The sequence below is a fragment of the Gadus chalcogrammus genome, chromosome 12, assembly GCF_026213295.1.
Source record: "Gadus chalcogrammus isolate NIFS_2021 chromosome 12, NIFS_Gcha_1.0, whole genome shotgun sequence".
Classification (NCBI taxonomy): Eukaryota; Metazoa; Chordata; class Actinopteri; order Gadiformes; family Gadidae; genus Gadus; species Gadus chalcogrammus.
In genome coordinates, this window is record NC_079423.1 from 10,973,025 (window position 1) to 10,993,865 (window position 20,841).

General features: G+C 44.2%; 22 non-coding genes across 22 annotated transcripts; all 22 read left to right on the forward strand.

The window, feature by feature from the left end:
- The first annotated feature begins 30 nt into the window (after window positions 1–30).
- Window positions 31–149, forward strand: LOC130400159 (5S ribosomal RNA). Its single transcript, XR_008902637.1, has one exon. It is a non-coding gene; the product is annotated as a 5S ribosomal RNA (ribosomal RNA).
- A 529-nt stretch (window positions 150–678) lies between these two features.
- Window positions 679–797, forward strand: LOC130398628 (5S ribosomal RNA). The gene has a single exon (XR_008901189.1). It is a non-coding gene; the product is annotated as a 5S ribosomal RNA (ribosomal RNA).
- A 2,641-nt stretch (window positions 798–3,438) lies between these two features.
- LOC130398629 (5S ribosomal RNA) lies at window positions 3,439–3,557 on the forward strand. Its single transcript, XR_008901190.1, has one exon. It is a non-coding gene; the product is annotated as a 5S ribosomal RNA (ribosomal RNA).
- Window positions 3,558–4,086: 529 nt separating this feature from the next.
- On the forward strand, window positions 4,087–4,205 carry LOC130398630 (5S ribosomal RNA). The gene has a single exon (XR_008901191.1). It is a non-coding gene; the product is annotated as a 5S ribosomal RNA (ribosomal RNA).
- A 519-nt stretch (window positions 4,206–4,724) lies between these two features.
- LOC130398631 (5S ribosomal RNA) lies at window positions 4,725–4,843 on the forward strand. The gene has a single exon (XR_008901192.1). It is a non-coding gene; the product is annotated as a 5S ribosomal RNA (ribosomal RNA).
- Window positions 4,844–5,372: 529 nt separating this feature from the next.
- Window positions 5,373–5,491, forward strand: LOC130398632 (5S ribosomal RNA). The gene has a single exon (XR_008901193.1). It is a non-coding gene; the product is annotated as a 5S ribosomal RNA (ribosomal RNA).
- Window positions 5,492–6,019: 528 nt separating this feature from the next.
- On the forward strand, window positions 6,020–6,138 carry LOC130398633 (5S ribosomal RNA). The gene has a single exon (XR_008901194.1). It is a non-coding gene; the product is annotated as a 5S ribosomal RNA (ribosomal RNA).
- A 529-nt stretch (window positions 6,139–6,667) lies between these two features.
- LOC130398634 (5S ribosomal RNA) lies at window positions 6,668–6,786 on the forward strand. The gene has a single exon (XR_008901195.1). It is a non-coding gene; the product is annotated as a 5S ribosomal RNA (ribosomal RNA).
- Window positions 6,787–7,305: 519 nt separating this feature from the next.
- Window positions 7,306–7,424, forward strand: LOC130399886 (5S ribosomal RNA). The gene has a single exon (XR_008902380.1). It is a non-coding gene; the product is annotated as a 5S ribosomal RNA (ribosomal RNA).
- A 519-nt stretch (window positions 7,425–7,943) lies between these two features.
- LOC130398635 (5S ribosomal RNA) lies at window positions 7,944–8,062 on the forward strand. Its single transcript, XR_008901196.1, has one exon. It is a non-coding gene; the product is annotated as a 5S ribosomal RNA (ribosomal RNA).
- A 529-nt stretch (window positions 8,063–8,591) lies between these two features.
- Window positions 8,592–8,710, forward strand: LOC130398636 (5S ribosomal RNA). The gene has a single exon (XR_008901197.1). It is a non-coding gene; the product is annotated as a 5S ribosomal RNA (ribosomal RNA).
- A 3,829-nt stretch (window positions 8,711–12,539) lies between these two features.
- On the forward strand, window positions 12,540–12,658 carry LOC130398637 (5S ribosomal RNA). The gene has a single exon (XR_008901198.1). It is a non-coding gene; the product is annotated as a 5S ribosomal RNA (ribosomal RNA).
- Window positions 12,659–13,187: 529 nt separating this feature from the next.
- Window positions 13,188–13,306, forward strand: LOC130399602 (5S ribosomal RNA). The gene has a single exon (XR_008902108.1). It is a non-coding gene; the product is annotated as a 5S ribosomal RNA (ribosomal RNA).
- A 530-nt stretch (window positions 13,307–13,836) lies between these two features.
- LOC130400481 (5S ribosomal RNA) lies at window positions 13,837–13,955 on the forward strand. The gene has a single exon (XR_008902964.1). It is a non-coding gene; the product is annotated as a 5S ribosomal RNA (ribosomal RNA).
- A 519-nt stretch (window positions 13,956–14,474) lies between these two features.
- On the forward strand, window positions 14,475–14,593 carry LOC130398640 (5S ribosomal RNA). Its single transcript, XR_008901200.1, has one exon. It is a non-coding gene; the product is annotated as a 5S ribosomal RNA (ribosomal RNA).
- Window positions 14,594–15,112: 519 nt separating this feature from the next.
- On the forward strand, window positions 15,113–15,231 carry LOC130400274 (5S ribosomal RNA). The gene has a single exon (XR_008902749.1). It is a non-coding gene; the product is annotated as a 5S ribosomal RNA (ribosomal RNA).
- Window positions 15,232–15,760: 529 nt separating this feature from the next.
- Window positions 15,761–15,879, forward strand: LOC130398641 (5S ribosomal RNA). The gene has a single exon (XR_008901201.1). It is a non-coding gene; the product is annotated as a 5S ribosomal RNA (ribosomal RNA).
- A 529-nt stretch (window positions 15,880–16,408) lies between these two features.
- LOC130394346 (5S ribosomal RNA) lies at window positions 16,409–16,528 on the forward strand. Its single transcript, XR_008897514.1, has one exon. It is a non-coding gene; the product is annotated as a 5S ribosomal RNA (ribosomal RNA).
- Window positions 16,529–17,054: 526 nt separating this feature from the next.
- Window positions 17,055–17,172, forward strand: LOC130401303 (5S ribosomal RNA). Its single transcript, XR_008903765.1, has one exon. It is a non-coding gene; the product is annotated as a 5S ribosomal RNA (ribosomal RNA).
- A 529-nt stretch (window positions 17,173–17,701) lies between these two features.
- Window positions 17,702–17,820, forward strand: LOC130400391 (5S ribosomal RNA). Its single transcript, XR_008902868.1, has one exon. It is a non-coding gene; the product is annotated as a 5S ribosomal RNA (ribosomal RNA).
- Window positions 17,821–19,529: 1,709 nt separating this feature from the next.
- Window positions 19,530–19,648, forward strand: LOC130395173 (5S ribosomal RNA). The gene has a single exon (XR_008898259.1). It is a non-coding gene; the product is annotated as a 5S ribosomal RNA (ribosomal RNA).
- A 529-nt stretch (window positions 19,649–20,177) lies between these two features.
- LOC130395908 (5S ribosomal RNA) lies at window positions 20,178–20,296 on the forward strand. Its single transcript, XR_008898904.1, has one exon. It is a non-coding gene; the product is annotated as a 5S ribosomal RNA (ribosomal RNA).
- The last annotated feature ends 545 nt before the right edge of the window (window positions 20,297–20,841 follow it).

The following is a 20,841-nucleotide window of genomic DNA, read 5'->3' on the forward strand; positions in this document are numbered from 1 at the left end:
ATAAAACCTGGTTTTGCGCCTGCACTAATTGCTTACGGCCATACCACCCTGAACACGCCCGATCTCGTCTGAACTCGGAAGCTAAGCAGGGTCGGGCCTGGTTAGTACTTGGATGGGAGACCGCCTGGGAATACCAGGTGCTGTAAGCTTTTTCTTTTTCAACTCGAGCTCATTGACTCCGTGGCCTACGGTGGCGTACCGTGACCTGATGTTTACTGCCAACCGCTTTGGAGGATTTAAGCAACATACAAAAACTGACAACGTCTCTCAAAACTATTTTTGTGAAACATGAGGACAGTATAGTGATACTGCCAGCAGGGAGCACCAGAGAGCTGAACCGACAGTTGTACATTTCTTAAACTTTCACCAACACAAACACGCACGCTCACTTCAGATCATGGGAGGACGTCAAAAAATCACCACCCATTCTCTGACACTTTAACCGTTAACCTTGGTTCAAACATTTAACATCACACGCACACGCAGTGTATTTCAGATAATTAATGAATTCAGATGTCACAATGATCGTTTACATGGATAAGGAGTCCTACTGAATCAATTACTGCCGTTTATATCTAACTAATGATTGTTTTTGTAAGAGTGTAACGTCGAGCCTCAGCAGCTTTCTCACTCCTTATGTGCTACTGTATAAAACCTGGTTTTGCGCCTGCACTAATTGCTTACGGCCATACCACCCTGAACACGCCCGATCTCGTCTGATCTCGGAAGCTAAGCAGGGTCGGGCCTGGTTAGTACTTGGATGGGAGACCGCCTGGGAATACCAGGTGCTGTAAGCTTTTTCTTTTTCAACTCGAGCTCATTGACTCCGTGGCGTACCGTGACCTGATGTTTACTGCCAACCGCTTTGGAGGATTTAAGCAACATACAAAAACTGACAACGTCTCTCAAAACTGTTTTTGTGAAACATGAGGACAGTATAGTGATACTGCCAGCAGGGAGCACCAGAGAGCTGAACCGACAGTTGTACATTTCTTAAACTTTCACCAACACAAACACGCACGCTCACTTCAGATCATGGGAGGACGTCAAAAAATCACCACCCATTCTCTGACACTTTAACCGTTAACCTTGGTTCAAACAATTAACATCACACGCACACGCAGTGTATTTCAGATAATTAATGAATTCAGATGTCACAATGATCGTTTACATGGATAAGGAGTCCTACTGAATCAATTACTGCCGTTTATATCTAACTAATGATTGTTTTTGTAAAAGTGTAACGTCGAGCCTCAGCAGCTTTCTCACTCCTTATGTGCTACTGTATAAAACCTGGTTTTGCGCCTTCACTAATTGCCTACGGCCATACCACCCTGAACACGCCCGATCTCGTCTGAACTCGGAAGCTAAGCAGGGTCGGGCCTGGGCCCCGTTTCCCGATAACGATGGATCCACGCTCGTACGATCATTCTCACGATGGATCTTGCGATCCATCGTCAATTTCTTTGGAGCGTTTCCCGAAACTCCTCTTAACGTGAACGCGCATTCGCTGCACTCACGACGTCGTAGGATTGTAACTGTCTACTGACACGGTGCTGAAATGGGCTCCGTAGGAGGGGGAGACGCAGGAATGTCGCAGGAAAATTGTGTTAAAAAGGGTTAAAATATATCCCCATCAAGGACAACAGCAGAGTAGCCTACGAAAAAAATAGACTGCAATTATATGAATGCTAAAGACATTAAAACACAATTGATTAGGCTTAAACCGACATATATCAGTCCTAATCCTGAATGCACTGTGCGTTTCACGGCATTTTCCCCCCTTAAATAATTCCTCTTCACACCTGTGAATAACCCGGGAGACGTCCATGATGAGGAATACAACGAAGCCCACCGTCTTGCCCGGTGCATCGTTGAGTGCACGATCGGGAGGTGGAAGTTGCTCTTTAGATGCCTTCACAAGTCAGGCGGAGGGCTCCAGTTTTCTCCGGCCAAGTCATGCGCCGTGATATGTGTGACGGCTATGTTGCACAACATTGCAGCTAAGGCTGGGGTGGCATTGCTAGAACCGGAGGACGTTGAGGACGATGACGATGAGGAAGATCGGTGTGAGGACGGCCTCCCTCATAACTACGCGGCTGGTTTTCATGCGCGTCGAATAGTGATTGAGACTTTTTTTTAACCCCCTCCACCCTCCCTCATGTCACTAAACATTCCCGTCAACGTGACCAATCCCCACCATATCCCAGCCTTTTGCCTGCTCCTTTGCTTGTTTTTTATAATTTTTTTTATTTATTTATTTTCTTATTTTTTTTAATTTCTTTTATTTCGTTATTTTTTATTTTTTTTAATTTGTTTAATTTAATTTATTTTTTACATTATTTTATGCTACGTTTTATGAGTAGCCATGTCAGTCTGCACAAATCCCCCCACTTTCTCTCACACATTTTGAGTGCCCTGCCTGCGCAAACATTTTCTGGACTGTCCCGTTTTATTTTGGCCATTTGAACATCTTTATTAATAAATTAATTAATAGTCTTTATTAATTACCAAACTAAGAACATAAAGGCGCAATGCGTTTTAATAAAACGCACGGACATTCCGTCTATTGGATGCGTTTTATTAAAACGCATTGCGCCTTTATGTTCTTAGTTTTTAATAAAACGCATCCAATAGACGGAATGTCCGATGGTGTCGCCACTGAGGCTATAGCTGACGATGCTCTTAGCGTCCTACGAGTACCTACGAGCACCCCTGGAGTACTCGTTAGCTACGAGCGTTTTCAAGACGTTCGTTCCCCACGATGCTTTCGGGAAACGCGGTGAAAACTCTACGATGCCCTTTCGACGCACTTCACGATCCACTTAGGCTAACGACGCTTTCGGGAAACGGGGCCCTGGTTAGTACTTGGATGGGAGACCGCCTGGGAATACCAGGTGCTGTAAGCTTTTTCTTTTTCAACTCGAGCTCATTGACTCCGTGGCCTACCGTGGCGTACCGTGACCTGATGTTTACTGCCAACCGCTTTGGAGGATTTAAGCAACATATAAAAACTGACAACGTCTCTCAAAACTATTTTTGTGAAACATGAGGACAGTATAGTGATACTGCCAGCAGGGAGCACCAGAGAGCTGAACCGACAGTTGTACATTTCTTAAACTTTCACCAACACAAACACGCACGCTCACTTCAGATCATGGGAGGACGTCAAAAAATCACCACCCATTCTCTGACACTTTAACCGTTAACCTTGGTTCAAACATTTAACATCACACGCACACGCAGTGTATTTCAGATAATTAATGAATTCAGATGTCACAATGATCGTTTACATGGATAAGGAGTCCTACTGAATCAATTACTGCCGTTTATATCTAACTAATGATTGTTTTTGTAAGAGTGTAACGTCGAGCCTCAGCAGCTTTCTCACTCCTTATGTGCTACTGTATAAAACCTGGTTTTGCGCCTGCACTAATTGCTTACGGCCATACCACCCTGAACACGCCCGATCTCGTCTGATCTCGGAAGCTAAGCAGGGTCGGGCCTGGTTAGTACTTGGATGGGAGACCGCCTGGGAATACCAGGTGCTGTAAGCTTTTTCTTTTTCAACTCGAGCTCATTGACTCCGTGGCCTAACGTGGCGTACCGTGACCTGATGTTTACTGCCAACCGCTTTGGAGGATTTAAGCAACATACAAAAACTGACAACGTCTCTCAAAACTATTTTTGTGAAACATGAGGACAGTATAGTGATACTGCCAGCAGGGAGCACCAGAGAGCTGAACCGACAGTTGTACATTTCTTAAACTTTCACCAACACAAACACGCACGCTCACTTCAGATCATGGGAGGACGTCAAAAAATCACCACCCATTCTCTGACACTTTAACCGTTAACCTTGGTTCAAACATTTAACATCACACGCACACGCAGTGTATTTCAGATAATTAATGAATTCAGATGTCACAATGATCGTTTACATGGATAAGGAGTCCTACTGAATCAATTACTGCCGTTTATATCTAACTAATGATTGTTTTTGTAAGAGTGTAACGTCGAGCCTCAGCAGCTTTCTCACTCCTTATGTGCTACTGTATAAAACCTGGTTTTGCGCCTGCACTAATTGCTTACGGCCATACCACCCTGAACACGCCCGATCTCGTCTGATCTCGGAAGCTAAGCAGGGTCGGGCCTGGTTAGTACTTGGATGGGAGACCGCCTGGGAATACCAGGTGCTGTAAGCTTTTTCTTTTTCAACTCGAGCTCATTGACTCCGTGGCGTACCGTGACCTGATGTTTACTGCCAACCGCTTTGGAGGATTTAAGCAACATACAAAAACTGACAACGTCTCTCAAAACTATTTTTGTGAAACATGAGGACAGTATAGTGATACTGCCAGCAGGGAGCACCAGAGAGCTGAACCGACAGTTGTACATTTCTTAAACTTTCACCAACACAAACACGCACGCTCACTTCAGATCATGGGAGGACGTCAAAAAATCACCACCCATTCTCTGACACTTTAACCGTTAACCTTGGTTCAAACATTTAACATCACACGCACACGCAGTGTATTTCAGATAATTAATGAATTCAGATGTCACAATGATCGTTTACATGGATAAGGAGTCCTACTGAATCAATTACTGCCGTTTATATCTAACTAATGATTGTTTTTGTAAAAGTGTAACGTCGAGCCTCAGCAGCTTTCTCACTCCTTATGTGCTACTGTATAAAACCTGGTTTTGCGCCTGCACTAATTGCTTACGGCCATACCACCCTGAACACGCCCGATCTCGTCTGATCTCGGAAGCTAAGCAGGGTCGGGCCTGGTTAGTACTTGGATGGGAGACCGCCTGGGAATACCAGGTGCTGTAAGCTTTTTCTTTTTCAACTCGAGCTCATTGACTCCGTGGCCTACCGTGGCGTACCGTGACCTGATGTTTACTGCCAACCGCTTTGGAGGATTTAAGCAACATACAAAAACTGACAACGTCTCTCAAAACTATTTTTGTGAAACATGAGGACAGTATAGTGATACTGCCAGCAGGGAGCACCAGAGAGCTGAACCGACAGTTGTACATTTCTTAAACTTTCACCAACACAAACACGCACGCTCACTTCAGATCATGGGAGGACGTCAAAAAATCACCACCCATTCTCTGACACTTTAACCGTTAACCTTGGTTCAAACATTTAACATCACACGCACACGCAGTGTATTTCAGATAATTAATGAATTCAGATGTCACAATGATCGTTTACATGGATAAGGAGTCCTACTGAATCAATTACTGCCGTTTATATCTAACTAATGATTGTTTTTGTAAGAGTGTAACGTCGAGCCTCAGCAGCTTTCTCACTCCTTATGTGCTACTGTATAAAACCTGGTTTTGCGCCTGCACTAATTGCTTACGGCCATACCACCCTGAACACGCCCGATCTCGTCTGATCTCGGAAGCTAAGCAGGGTCGGGCCTGGTTAGTACTTGGATGGGAGACCGCCTGGGAATACCAGGTGCTGTAAGCTTTTTCTTTTTCAACTCGAGCTCATTGACTCCGTGGCCTACCGTGCGTACCGTGACCTGATGTTTACTGCCAACCGCTTTGGAGGATTTAAGCAACATACAAAAACTGACAACGTCTCTCAAAACTATTTTTGTGAAACATGAGGACAGTATAGTGATACTGCCAGCAGGGAGCACCAGAGAGCTGAACCGACAGTTGTACATTTCTTAAACTTTCACCAACACAAACACGCACGCTCACTTCAGATCATGGGAGGACGTCAAAAAATCACCACCCATTCTCTGACACTTTAACCGTTAACCTTGGTTCAAACATTTAACATCACACGCACACGCAGTGTATTTCAGATAATTAATGAATTCAGATGTCACAATGATCGTTTACATGGATAAGGAGTCCTACTGAATCAATTACTGCCGTTTATATCTAACTAATGATTGTTTTTGTAAAAGTGTAACGTCGAGCCTCAGCAGCTTTCTCACTCCTTATGTGCTACTGTATAAAACCTGGTTTTGCGCCTGCACTAATTGCTTACGGCCATACCACCCTGAACACGCCCGATCTCGTCTGATCTCGGAAGCTAAGCAGGGTCGGGCCTGGTTAGTACTTGGATGGGAGACCGCCTGGGAATACCAGGTGCTGTAAGCTTTTTCTTTTTCAACTCGAGCTCATTGACTCCGTGGCCTACCGTGGCGTACCGTGACCTGATGTTTACTGCCAACCGCTTTGGAGGATTTAAGCAACATACAAAAACTGACAACGTCTCTCAAAACTATTTTTGTGAAACATGAGGACAGTATAGTGATACTGCCAGCAGGGAGCACCAGAGAGCTGAACCGACAGTTGTACATTTCTTAAACTTTCACCAACACAAACACGCACGCTCACTTCAGATCATGGGAGGACGTCAAAAAATCACCACCCATTCTCTGACACTTTAACCGTTAACCTTGGTTCAAACATTTAACATCACACGCACACGCAGTGTATTTCAGATAATTAATGAATTCAGATGTCACAATGATCGTTTACATGGATAAGGAGTCCTACTGAATCAATTACTGCCGTTTATATCTAACTAATGATTGTTTTTGTAAAAGTGTAACGTCGAGCCTCAGCAGCTTTCTCACTCCTTATGTGCTACTGTATAAAACCTGGTTTTGCGCCTGCACTAATTGCTTACGGCCATACCACCCTGAACACGCCCGATCTCGTCTGATCTCGGAAGCTAAGCAGGGTCGGGCCTGGTTAGTACTTGGATGGGAGACCGCCTGGGAATACCAGGTGCTGTAAGCTTTTTCTTTTTCAACTCGAGCTCATTGACTCCGTGGCGTACCGTGACCTGATGTTTACTGCCAACCGCTTTGGAGGATTTAAGCAACATACAAAAACTGACAACGTCTCTCAAAACTATTTTTGTGAAACATGAGGACAGTATAGTGATACTGCCAGCAGGGAGCACCAGAGAGCTGAACCGACAGTTGTACATTTCTTAAACTTTCACCAACACAAACACGCACGCTCACTTCAGATCATGGGAGGACGTCAAAAAATCACCACCCATTCTCTGACACTTTAACCGTTAACCTTGGTTCAAACATTTAACATCACACGCACACGCAGTGTATTTCAGATAATTAATGAATTCAGATGTCACAATGATCGTTTACATGGATAAGGAGTCCTACTGAATCAATTACTGCCGTTTATATCTAACTAATGATTGTTTTTGTAAGAGTGTAACGTCGAGCCTCAGCAGCTTTCTCACTCCTTATGTGCTACTGTATAAAACCTGGTTTTGCGCCTGCACTAATTGCTTACGGCCATACCACCCTGAACACGCCCGATCTCGTCTGATCTCGGAAGCTAAGCAGGGTCGGGCCTGGTTAGTACTTGGATGGGATACCGCCTGGGAATACCAGGTGCTGTAAGCTTTTTCTTTTTCAACTCGAGCTCATTGACTCCGTGGCGTACCGTGACCTGATGTTTACTGCCAACCGCTTTGGAGGATTTAAGCAACATACAAAAACTGACAACGTCTCTCAAAACTGTTTTTGTGAAACATGAGGACAGTATAGTGATACTGCCAGCAGGGAGCACCAGAGAGCTGAACCGACAGTTGTACATTTCTTAAACTTTCACCAACACAAACACGCACGCTCACTTCAGATCATGGGAGGACGTCAAAAAATCACCACCCATTCTCTGACACTTTAACCGTTAACCTTGGTTCAAACATTTAACATCACACGCACACGCAGTGTATTTCAGATAATTAATGAATTCAGATGTCACAATGATCGTTTACATGGATAAGGAGTCCTACTGAATCAATTACTGCCGTTTATATCTAACTAATGATTGTTTTTGTAAAAGTGTAACGTCGAGCCTCAGCAGCTTTCTCACTCCTTATGTGCTACTGTATAAAACCTGGTTTTGCGCCTGCACTAATTGCTTACGGCCATACCACCCTGAACACGCCCGATCTCGTCTGATCTCGGAAGCTAAGCAGGGTCGGGCCTGGTTAGTACTTGGATGGGAGACCGCCTGGGAATACCAGGTGCTGTAAGCTTTTTCTTTTTCAACTCGAGCTCATTGACTCCGTGGCCTAACGTGGCGTACCGTGACCTGATGTTTACTGCCAACCGCTTTGGAGGATTTAAGCAACATACAAAAACTGACAACGTCTCTCAAAACTATTTTTGTGAAACATGAGGACAGTATAGTGATACTGCCAGCAGGGAGCACCAGAGAGCTGAACCGACAGTTGTACATTTCTTAAACTTTCACCAACACAAACACGCACGCTCACTTCAGATCATGGGAGGACGTCAAAAAATCACCACCCATTCTCTGACACTTTAACCGTTAACCTTGGTTCAAACATTTAACATCACACGCACACGCAGTGTATTTCAGATAATTAATGAATTCAGATGTCACAATGATCGTTTACATGGATAAGGAGTCCTACTGAATCAATTACTGCCGTTTATATCTAACTAATGATTGTTTTTGTAAAAGTGTAACGTCGAGCCTCAGCAGCTTTCTCACTCCTTATGTGCTACTGTATAAAACCTGGTTTTGCGCCTGCACTAATTGCTTACGGCCATACCACCCTGAACACGCCCGATCTCGTCTGATCTCGGAAGCTAAGCAGGGTCGGGCCTGGTTAGTACTTGGATGGGAGACCGCCTGGGAATACCAGGTGCTGTAAGCTTTTTCTTTTTCAACTCGAGCTCATTGACTCCGTGGCGTACCGTGACCTGATGTTTACTGCCAACCGCTTTGGAGGATTTAAGCAACATACAAAAACTGACAACGTCTCTCAAAACTATTTTTGTGAAACATGAGGACAGTATAGTGATACTGCCAGCAGGGAGCACCAGAGAGCTGAACCGACAGTTGTACATTTCTTAAACTTTCACCAACACAAACACGCACGCTCACTTCAGATCATGGGAGGACGTCAAAAAATCCCCACCCATTCTCTGACACTTTAACCGTTAACCTTGGTTCAAACATTAACATCACACGCACACGCAGTGTATTTCAGATAATTAATGAATTCAGATGTCACAATGATCGTTTACATGGATAAGGAGTCCTACTGAATCAATTACTGCCGTTTATATCTAACTAATGATTGTTTTTGTAAAAGTGTAACGTCGAGCCTCAGCAGCTTTCTCACTCCTTATGTGCTACTGTATAAAACCTGGTTTTGCGCCTTCACTAATTGCCTACGGCCATACCACCCTGAACACGCCCGATCTCGTCTGAACTCGGAAGCTAAGCAGGGTCGGGCCTGGGCCCCGTTTCCCGATGACGATGGATCCACGCTCGTACGATCATTCTCACGATGGATCTTGCGATCCATCGTCAATTTCTTTGGAGCGTTTCCCGAAACTCCTCTTAACGTGAACGCGCATTCGCTGCACTCACGACGTCGTAGGATTGTAACTGTCTACTGACACGGTGCTGAAATGGGCTCCGTAGGAGGGGGAGACGCAGGAATGTCGCAGGAAAATTGTGTTAAAAAGGGTTAAAATATATCCCCATCAAGGACAACAGCAGAGTAGCCTACGAAAAAAATAGACTGCAATTATATGAATGCTAAAGACATTAAAACACAATTGATTAGGCTTAAACCGACATATATCAGTCCTAATCCTGAATGCACTGTGCGTTTCACGGCATTTTCCCCCCTTAAATAATTCCTCTTCACACCTGTGAATAACCCGGGAGACGTCCATGATGAGGAATACAACGAAGCCCACCGTCTTGCCCGGTGCATCGTTGAGTGCACGATCGGGAGGTGGAAGTTGCTCTTTAGATGCCTTCACAAGTCAGGCGGAGGGCTCCAGTTTTCTCCGGCCAAGTCATGCGCCGTGATATGTGTGACGGCTATGTTGCACAACATTGCAGCTAAGGCTGGGGTGGCACTAAACATTCCCGTCAACGTGACCAATCCCCACCATATCCCAGCCTTTTGCCTGCTCCTTTGCTTGTTTTTTATAATTTTTTTTATTTATTTATTTTCTTATTTTTTTTAATTTCTTTTATTTCGTTATTTTTAATTTTTTTTAATTTGTTTAATTTAATTTATTTTTTACATTATTTTATGCTACGTTTTATGAGTAGCCATGTCAGTCTGCACAAATCCCCCCACTTTCTCTCACACATTTTGAGTGCCCTGCCTGCGCAAACATTGTGTTAAAAAGGGTTAAAATATATCCCCATCAAGGACAACAGCAGAGTAGCCTACGAAAAAAATAGACTGCAATTATATGAATGCTAAAGACATTAAAACACAATTGATTGTAAAAGTGTTGTAAAAGTTTTTGTAAAAGTGTAACGTCGAGCCTCAGCAGCTTTCTCACTCCTTATGTGCTACTGTATAAAACCTGGTTTTGCGCCTTCACTAACTGCCTACGGCCATACCACCCTGAACACGCCCGATCTCGTCTGAACTCGGAAGCTAAGCAGGGTCGGGCCTGGGCCCCGTTTCCCGATAACGATGGATCCACGCTCGTACGATCATTCTCACGATGGATCTTGCGATCCATCGTCAATTTCTTTGGAGCGTTTCCCGAAACTCCTCTTAACGTGAACGCGCATTCGCTGCACTCACGACGTCGTAGGATTGTAACTGTCTACTGACACGGTGCTTAAATGGGCTCCGTAGGAGGGGGAGACGCAGGAATGTCGCAGGAAAATTGTGTTAAAAAGGGTTAAAATATATCCCCATCAAGGACAACAGCAGAGTAGCCTACGAAAAAAATAGACTGCAATTATATGAATGCTAAAGACATTAAAACACAATTGATTAGGCTTAAACCAACATATATCAGTCCTAATCCTGAATGCACTGTGCGTTTCACGGCATTTTCCCCCCTTAAATAATTCCTCTTCACACCTGTGAATAACCCGGGAGACGTCCATGATGAGGAATACAACGAAGCCCACCGTCTTGCCCGGTGCATCGTTGAGTGCACGATCGGGAGGTGGAAGTTGCTCTTTAGATGCCTTCACAAGTCAGGCGGAGGGCTCCAGTTTTCTCCGGCCAAGTCATGCGCCGTGATATGTGTGACGGCTATGTTGCACAACATTGCAGCTAAGGCTGGGGTGGCATTGCTAGAACCGGAGGACGTTGAGGACGATGACGATGAGGAAGATCGGTGTGAGGACGGCCTCCCTCATAACTACGCGGCTGGTTTTCATGCGCGTCGAATAGTGATTGAGACTTTTTTTTAACCCCCTCCACCCTCCCTCATGTCACTAAACATTCCCGTCAACGTGACCAATCCCCACCATATCCCAGCCTTTTGCCTGCTCCTTTGCTTGTTTTTTATAATTTTTTTTATTTATTTATTTTCTTATTTTTTTTAATTTCTTTTATTTCGTTATTTTTTATTTTTTTTAATTTGTTTAATTTAATTTATTTTTTACATTATTTTATGCTACGTTTTATGAGTAGCCATGTCAGTCTGCACAAATCCCCCCACTTTCTCTCACACATTTTGAGTGCCCTGCCTGCGCAAACATTTTCTGGACTGTCCCGTTTTATTTTGGCCATTTGAACATCTTTATTAATAAATTAATTAATAGTCTTTATTAATTACCAAACTAAGAACATAAAGGCGCAATGCGTTTTAATAAAACGCACGGACATTCCGTCTATTGGATGCGTTTTATTAAAACGCATTGCGCCTTTATGTTCTTAGTTTTTAATAAAACGCATCCAATAGACGGAATGTCCGATGGTGTCGCCACTGAGGCTATAGCTGACGATGCTCTTAGCGTCCTACGAGTACCTACGAGCACCCCTGGAGTACTCGTTAGCTACGAGCGTTTTCAAGACGTTCGTTCCCCACGATGCTTTCGGGAAACGCGGTGAAAACTCTACGATGCCCTTTCGACGCACTTCACGATCCACTTAGGCTAACGACGCTTTCGGGAAACGGGGCCCTGGTTAGTACTTGGATGGGAGACCGCCTGGGAATACCAGGTGCTGTAAGCTTTTTCTTTTTCAACTCGAGCTCATTGACTCCGTGGCCTACCGTGGCGTACCGTGACCTGATGTTTACTGCCAACCGCTTTGGAGGATTTAAGCAACATATAAAAACTGACAACGTCTCTCAAAACTATTTTTGTGAAACATGAGGACAGTATAGTGATACTGCCAGCAGGGAGCACCAGAGAGCTGAACCGACAGTTGTACATTTCTTAAACTTTCACCAACACAAACACGCACGCTCACTTCAGATCATGGGAGGACGTCAAAAAATCACCACCCATTCTCTGACACTTTAACCGTTAACCTTGGTTCAAACATTTAACATCACACGCACACGCAGTGTATTTCAGATAATTAATGAATTCAGATGTCACAATGATCGTTTACATGGATAAGGAGTCCTACTGAATCAATTACTGCCGTTTATATCTAACTAATGATTGTTTTTGTAAAAGTGTAACGTCGAGCCTCAGCAGCTTTCTCACTCCTTATGTGCTACTGTATAAAACCTGGTTTTGCGCCTGCACTAATTGCTTACGGCCATACCACCCTGAACACGCCCGATCTCGTCTGATCTCGGAAGCTAAGCAGGGTCGGGCCTGGTTAGTACTTGGATGGGAGACCGCCTGGGAATACCAGGTGCTGTAAGCTTTTTCTTTTTCAACTCGAGCTCATTGACTCCGTGGCCTAACGTGGCGTACCGTGACCTGATGTTTACTGCCAACCGCTTTGGAGGATTTAAGCAACATACAAAAACTGACAACGTCTCTCAAAACTATTTTTGTGAAACATGAGGACAGTATAGTGATACTGCCAGCAGGGAGCACCAGAGAGCTGAACCGACAGTTGTACATTTCTTAAACTTTCACCAACACAAACACGCACGCTCACTTCAGATCATGGGAGGACGTCAAAAAATCACCACCCATTCTCTGACACTTTAACCGTTAACCTTGGTTCAAACATTTAACATCACACGCACACGCAGTGTATTTCAGATAATTAATGAATTCAGATGTCACAATGATCGTTTACATGGATAAGGAGTCCTACTGAATCAATTACTGCCGTTTATATCTAACTAATGATTGTTTTTGTAAGAGTGTAACGTCGAGCCTCAGCAGCTTTCTCACTCCTTATGTGCTACTGTATAAAACCTGGTTTTGCGCCTGCACTAATTGCTTACGGCCATACCACCCTGAACACGCCCGATCTCGTCTGATCTCGGAAGCTAAGCAGGGTCGGGCCTGGTTAGTACTTGGATGGGAGACCGCCTGGGAATACCAGGTGCTGTAAGCATTTTTCTTTTTCAACTCGAGCTCATTGCCTCCGTGGCCTACCGTGGCGTACCGTGACCTGATGTTTACTGCCAACCGCTTTGGAGGATTTAAGCAACATACAAAAACTGACAACGTCTCTCAAAACTATTTTTGTGAAACATGAGGACAGTATAGTGATACTGCCAGCAGGGAGCACCAGAGAGCTGAACCGACAGTTGTACATTTCTTAAACTTTCACCAACACAAACACGCACGCTCACTTCAGATCATGGGAGGACGTCAAAAAATCACCACCCATTCTCTGACACTTTAACCGTTAACCTTGGTTCAAACATTTAACATCACACGCACACGCAGTGTATTTCAGATAATTAATGAATTCAGATGTCACAATGATCGTTTACATGGATAAGGAGTCCTACTGAATCAATTACTGCCGTTTATATCTAACTAATGATTGTTTTTGTAAGAGTGTAACGTCGAGCCTCAGCAGCTTTCTCACTCCTTATGTGCTACTGTATAAAACCTGGTTTTGCGCCTGCACTAATTGCTTACGGCCATACCACCCTGAACACGCCAGATCTCGTCTGATCTCGGAAGCTAAGCAGGGTCGGGCCTGGTTAGTACTTGGATGGGAGACCGCCTGGGAATACCAGGTGCTGTAAGCTTTTCTTTTTCAACTCGAGCTCATTGACTCCGTGGCGTACCGTGACCTGATGTTTACTGCCAACCGCTTTGGAGGATTTAAGCAACATACAAAAACTGACAACGTCTCTCAAAACTATTTTTGTGAAACATGAGGACAGTATAGTGATACTGCCAGCAGGGAGCACCAGAGAGCTGAACCGACAGTTGTACATTTCTTAAACTTTCACCAACACAAACACGCACGCTCACTTCAGATCATGGGAGGACGTCAAAAAATCACCACCCATTCTCTGACACTTTAACCGTTAACCTTGGTTCAAACATTTAACATCACACGCACACGCAGTGTATTTCAGATAATTAATGAATTCAGATGTCACAATGATGGTTTACATGGATAAGGAGTCCTACTGAATCAATTACTGCCGTTTATATCTAACTAATGATTGTTTTTGTAAGAGTGTAACGTCGAGCCTCAGCAGCTTTCTCACTCCTTATGTGCTACTGTATAAAACCTGGTTTTGCGCCTGCACTAATTTGCTTACGGCCATACCACCCTGAACACGCCCGATCTCGTCTGATCTCGGAAGCTAAGCAGGGTCGGGCCTGGTTAGTACTTGGATGGGAGACCGCCTGGGAATACCAGGTGCTGTAAGCTTTTTCTTTTTCAACTCGAGCTCATTGACTCCGTGGCGTACCGTGACCTGATGTTTACTGCCAACCGCTTTGGAGGATTTAAGCAACATACAAAAACTGACAACGTCTCTCAAAACTATTTTTGTGAAACATGAGGACAGTATAGTGATACTGCCAGCAGGGAGCACCAGAGAGCTGAACCGACAGTTGTACATTTCTTAAACTTTCACCAACACAAACACGCACGCTCACTTCAGATCATGGGAGGACGTCAAAAAATCACCACCCATTCTCTGACACTTTAACCGTTAACCTTGGTTCAAACATTTAACATCACACGCACACGCAGTGTATTTCAGATAATTAATGAATTCAGATGTCACAATGATCGTTTACATGGATAAGGAGTCCTACTGAATCAATTACTGCCGTTTATATCTAACTAATGATTGTTTTTGTAAAAGTGTAACGTCGAGCCTCAGCAGCTTTCTCACTCCTTATGTGCTACTGTATAAAACCTGGTTTTGCGCCTGCACTAATTGCTTACGGCCATACCACCCTGAACACGCCCGATCTCGTCTGAACTCGGAAGCTAAGCAGGGTCGGGCCTGGTTAGTACTTGGATGGGAGACCGCCTGGGAATACCAGGTGCTGTAAGCTTTTTCTTTTTCAACTCGAGCTCATTGACTCCGTGGCCTACCGTGGCGTACCGTGACCTGATGTTTACTGCCAACCGCTTTGGAGGATTTAAGCAACATACAAAAACTGACAACGTCTCTCAAAACTATTTTTGTGAAACATGAGGACAGTATAGTGATACTGCCAGCAGGGAGCACCAGAGAGCTGAACCGACAGTTGTACATTTCTTAAACTTTCACCAACACAAACACGCACGCTCACTTCAGATCATGGGAGGACGTCAAAAAATCACCACCCATTCTCTGACACTTTAACCGTTAACCTTGGTTCAAACATTTAACATCACACGCACACGCAGTGTATTTCAGATAATTAATGAATTCAGATGTCACAATGATCGTTTACATGGATAAGGAGTCCTACTGAATCAATTACTGCCGTTTATATCTAACTAATGATTGTTTTTGTAAAAGTGTAACGTCGAGCCTCAGCAGCTTTCTCACTCCTTATGTGCTACTGTATAAAACCTGGTTTTGCGCCTGCACTAATTGCTTACGGCCATACCACCCTGAACACGCCCGATCTCGTCTGATCTCGGAAGCTAAGCAGGGTCGGGCCTGGTTAGTACTTGGATGGGAGACCGCCTGGGAATACCAGGTGCTGTAAGCTTTTTCTTTTTCAACTCGAGCTCATTGACTCCGTGGCCTACCGTGGCGTACCGTGACCTGATGTTTACTGCCAACCGCTTTGGAGGATTTAAGCAACATACAAAAACTGACAACGTCTCTCAAAACTATTTTTGTGAAACATGAGGACAGTATAGTGATACTGCCAGCAGGGAGCACCAGAGAGCTGAACCGACAGTTGTACATTTCTTAAACTTTCACCAACACAAACACGCACGCTCACTTCAGATCATGGGAGGACGTCAAAAAATCACCACCCATTCTCTGACACTTTAACCGTTAACCTTGGTTCAAACATTTAACATCACACGCACACGCAGTGTATTTCAGATAATTAATGAATTCAGATGTCACAATGATCGTTTACATGGATAAGGAGTCCTACTGAATCAATTACTGCCGTTTATATCTAACTAATGATTGTTTTTGTAAGAGTGTAACGTCGAGCCTCAGCAGCTTTCTCACTCCTTATGTGCTACTGTATAAAACCTGGTTTTGCGCCTGCACTAATTGCTTACGGCCATACCACCCTGAACACGCCCGATCTCGTCTGATCTCGGAAGCTAAGCAGGGTCGGGCCTGGTTAGTACTTGGATGGGAGTACCGCCTGGGAATACCAGGTGCTGTAAGCTTTTTCTTTTTCAACTCGAGCTCATTGACTCCGTGGCCTACCGGCGTACCGTGACCTGATGTTTACTGCCAACCGCTTTGGAGGATTTAAGCAACATACAAAAACTGACAACGTCTCTCAAAACTATTTTTGTGAAACATGAGGACAGTATAGTGATACTGCCAGCAGGGAGCACCAGAGAGCTGAACGACAGTTGTACATTTCTTAAACTTTCACCAACACAAACACGCACGCTCACTTCAGATCATGGGAGGACGTCAAAAAATCACCACCCATTCTCTGACACTTTAACCGTTAACCTTGGTTCAAACATTTAACATCACACGCACACGCAGTGTATTTCAGATAATTAATGAATTCAGATGTCACAATGATCGTTTACATGGATAAGGAGTCCTACTGAATCAATTACTGCCGTTTATATCTAACTAATGATTGTTTTTGTAAAAGTGTAACGTCGAGCCTCAGCAGCTTTCTCACTCCTTATGTGCTACTGTATAAAACCTGGTTTTGCGCCTGCACTAATTGCTTACGGCATACCACCCTGAACACGCCCGATCTCGTCTGAACTCGGAAGCTAAGCAGGGTCGGGCCTGGTTAGTACTTGGATGGGAGACCGCCTGGGAATACCAGGTGCTGTAAGCTTTTTCTTTTTCAACTCGAGCTCATTGACTCCGTGGCCTACGGTGGCGTACCGTGACCTGATGTTTACTGCCAACCGCTTTGGAGGATTTAAGCAACATACAAAAACTGACAACGTCTCTCAAAACTATTTTTGTGAAACATGAGGACAGTATAGTGATACTGCCAGCAGGGAGCACCAGAGAGCTGAACCGACAGTTGTACATTTCTTAAACTTTCACCAACACAAACACGCACGCTCACTTCAGATCATGGGAGGACGTCAAAAAATCACCACCCATTCTCTGACACTTTAACCGTTAACCTTGGTTCAAACATTTAACATCACACGCACACGCAGTGTATTTCAGATAATTAATGAATTCAGATGTCACAATGATCGTTTACATGGATAAGGAGTCCTACTGAATCAATTACTGCCGTTTATATCTAACTAATGATTGTTTTTGTAAAAGTGTAACGTCGAGCCTCAGCAGCTTTCTCACTCCTTATGTGCTACTGTATAAAACCTGGTTTTGCGCCTGCACTAATTGCTTACGGCCATACCACCCTGAACACGCCCGATCTCGTCTGAACTCGGAAGCTAAGCAGGGTCGGGCCTGGTTAGTACTTGGATGGGAGACCGCCTGGGAATACCAGGTGCTGTAAGCTTTTTCTTTTTCAACTCGAGCTCATTGACTCCGTGGCGTACCGTGACCTGATGTTTACTGCCAACCGCTTTGGAGGATTTAAGCAACATACAAAAACTGACAACGTCTCTCAAAACTATTTTTGTGAAACATGAGGACAGTATAGTGATACTGCCAGCAGGGAGCACCAGAGAGCTGAACCGACAGTTGTACATTTCTTAAACTTTCACCAACACAAACACGCACGCTCACTTCAGATCATGGGAGGACGTCAAAAAATCACCACCCATTCTCTGACACTTTAACCGTTAACCTTGGTTCAAACAATTAACATCACACGCACACGCAGTGTATTTCAGATAATTAATGAATTCAGATGTCACAATGATCGTTTACATGGATAAGGAGTCCTACTGAATCAATTACTGCCGTTTATATCTAACTAATGATTGTTTTTGTAAAAGTGTAACGTCGAGCCTCAGCAGCTTTCTCACTCCTTATGTGCTACTGTATAAAACCTGGTTTTGCGCCTTCACTAACTGCCTACGGCCATACCACCCTGAACACGCCCGATCTCGTCTGAACTCGGAAGCTAAGCAGGGTCGGGCCTGGGCCCCGTTTCCCGATGACGATGGATCCACGCTCGTACGATCATTCTCACGATGGATCTTGCGATCCATCGTCAATTTCTTTGGAGCGTTTCCCGAAACTCCTCTTAACGTGAACGCGCATTCGCTGCACTCACGACGTCGTAGGATTGTAACTGTCTACTGACACGGTGCTGAAATGGGCTCCGTAGGGGGGGGGGAGACGCAGGAATGTCGCAGGAAAATTGTGTTAAAAAGGGTTAAAATATATCCCCATCAAGGACAACAGCAGAGTAGCCTACGAAAAAAATAGACTGCAATTATATGAATGCTAAAGACATTAAAACACAATTGATTAGGCTTAAACCGACATATATCAGTCCTAATCCTGAATGCACTGTGCGTTTCACGGCATTTTCCCCCCTTAAATAATTCCTCTTCACACCTGTGAATAACCCGGGAGACGTCCATGATGAGGAATACAACGAAGCCCACCGTCTTGCCCGGTGCATCGTTGAGTGCACGATCGGGAGGTGGAAGTTGCTCTTTAGATGCCTTCACAAGTCAGGCGGAGGGCTCCAGTTTTCTCCGGCCAAGTCATGCGCCGTGATATGTGTGACGGCTATGTTGCACAACATTGCAGCTAAGGCTGGGGTGGCACTAAACATTCCCGTCAACGTGACCAATCCCCACCATATCCCAGCCTTTTGCCTGCTCCTTTGCTTGTTTTTTATAATTTTTTTTATTTATTTATTTTCTTATTTTTTTAATTTCTTTTATTTCGTTATTTTTTATTTTTTTTAATTTGTTTAATTTAATTTATTTTTTACATTATTTTATGCTACGTTTTATGAGTAGCCATGTCAGTCTGCACAAATCCCCCCACTTTCTCTCACACATTTTGAGTGCCCTGCCTGCGCAAACATTGTGTTAAAAAGGGTTAAAATATATCCCCATCAAGGACAACAGCAGAGTAGCCTACGAAAAAAATAGACTGCAATTATATGAATGCTAAAGACATTAAAACACAATTGATTGTAAAAGTGTTGTAAAAGTTTTTGTAAAAGTGTAACGTCGAGCCTCAGCAGCTTTCTCACTCCTTATGTGCTACTGTATAAAACCTGGTTTTGCGCCTTCACTAACTGACTACGGCCATACCACCCTGAACACGCCCGATCTCGTCTGAACTCGGAAGCTAAGCAGGGTCGGGCCTGGTTAGTACTTGGATGGGAGACAGCCTGGGAATACCAGGTGCTGTAAGCTTTTTCTTTTTCAACTCGAGCTCATTGACTCCGTGGCCTACGGTGGCGTACCGTGACCTGATGTTTACTGCCAACCGCTTTGGAGGATTTAAGCAACATACAAAAACTGACAACGTCTCTCAAAACTATTTTTGTGAAACATGAGGACAGTATAGTGATACTGCCAGCAGGGAGCACCAGAGAGCTGAACCGACAGTTGTACATTTCTTAAACTTTCACCAACACAAACACGCACGCTCACTTCAGATCATGGGAGGACGTCAAAAAATCACCACCCATTCTCTGACACTTTAACCGTTAACCTTGGTTCAAACATTTAACATCACACGCACACGCAGTGTATTTCAGGTAATTAATGAATTCAGATGTCACAATGATCGTTTACATGGATAAGAAGTCCTACTGAATCAATTACTGCCGTTAATATCTAACTAATGATTGTTTTTGTAAGAGTGTAACGTCGAGCCTCAGCAGCTTTATCACTCCTTATGTGCTACTGTATAAAACCTGGTTTTGCGCCTGCACTAATTGCTTACGGCCATACCACCCGGAACGCGCCCGCTCTCGACTGATCTCGGTAGCTAAGCAGGGTCGGGCATGGTTAGTACTTGGATGGGAGACCGCCTGGGAATACCAGGTGCTGTAAGCTTTTTCTTTTTCAACTCGAGCTCATTGACTCCGTGGCGTACCGTGACCAGATGTTTACTGCCAACCGCTTTGAGGATTTAAGCAACATACAAAAACTGACAACGTCTCTCAAAACTGTTTTTGTGAAACATGAGGACAGTATAGTGATACTGCCAGCAAGGAGCACCAGAGAGCTGAACCGACAGTTGTACATTTCTTAAACTTTCACCAACACAAACACGCACGCTCACTTCAGATCATGGGAGGACGTCAAAAAATCACCACCCATTCTCTGACACTTTAACCGTCAACCATGGTTCAAACAATTAACATCACACGCACACGCAGTGTATTTCAGATAATTAATGAATTCAGATGTCACAATGATCGTTTACATGGATAAGGAGTCCTAATGAATCAATTACTGCCGTTTATATCTAACTAATGATTGTTTTTGTAAAAGTGTAACGTCGAGCCTCAGCAGCTTTCTCACTCTTTATGTGCTACTGTATAAAACCTGGTTTTGCGCCTTCACTAATTGCCTACGGCCATACCACCCTGAACACG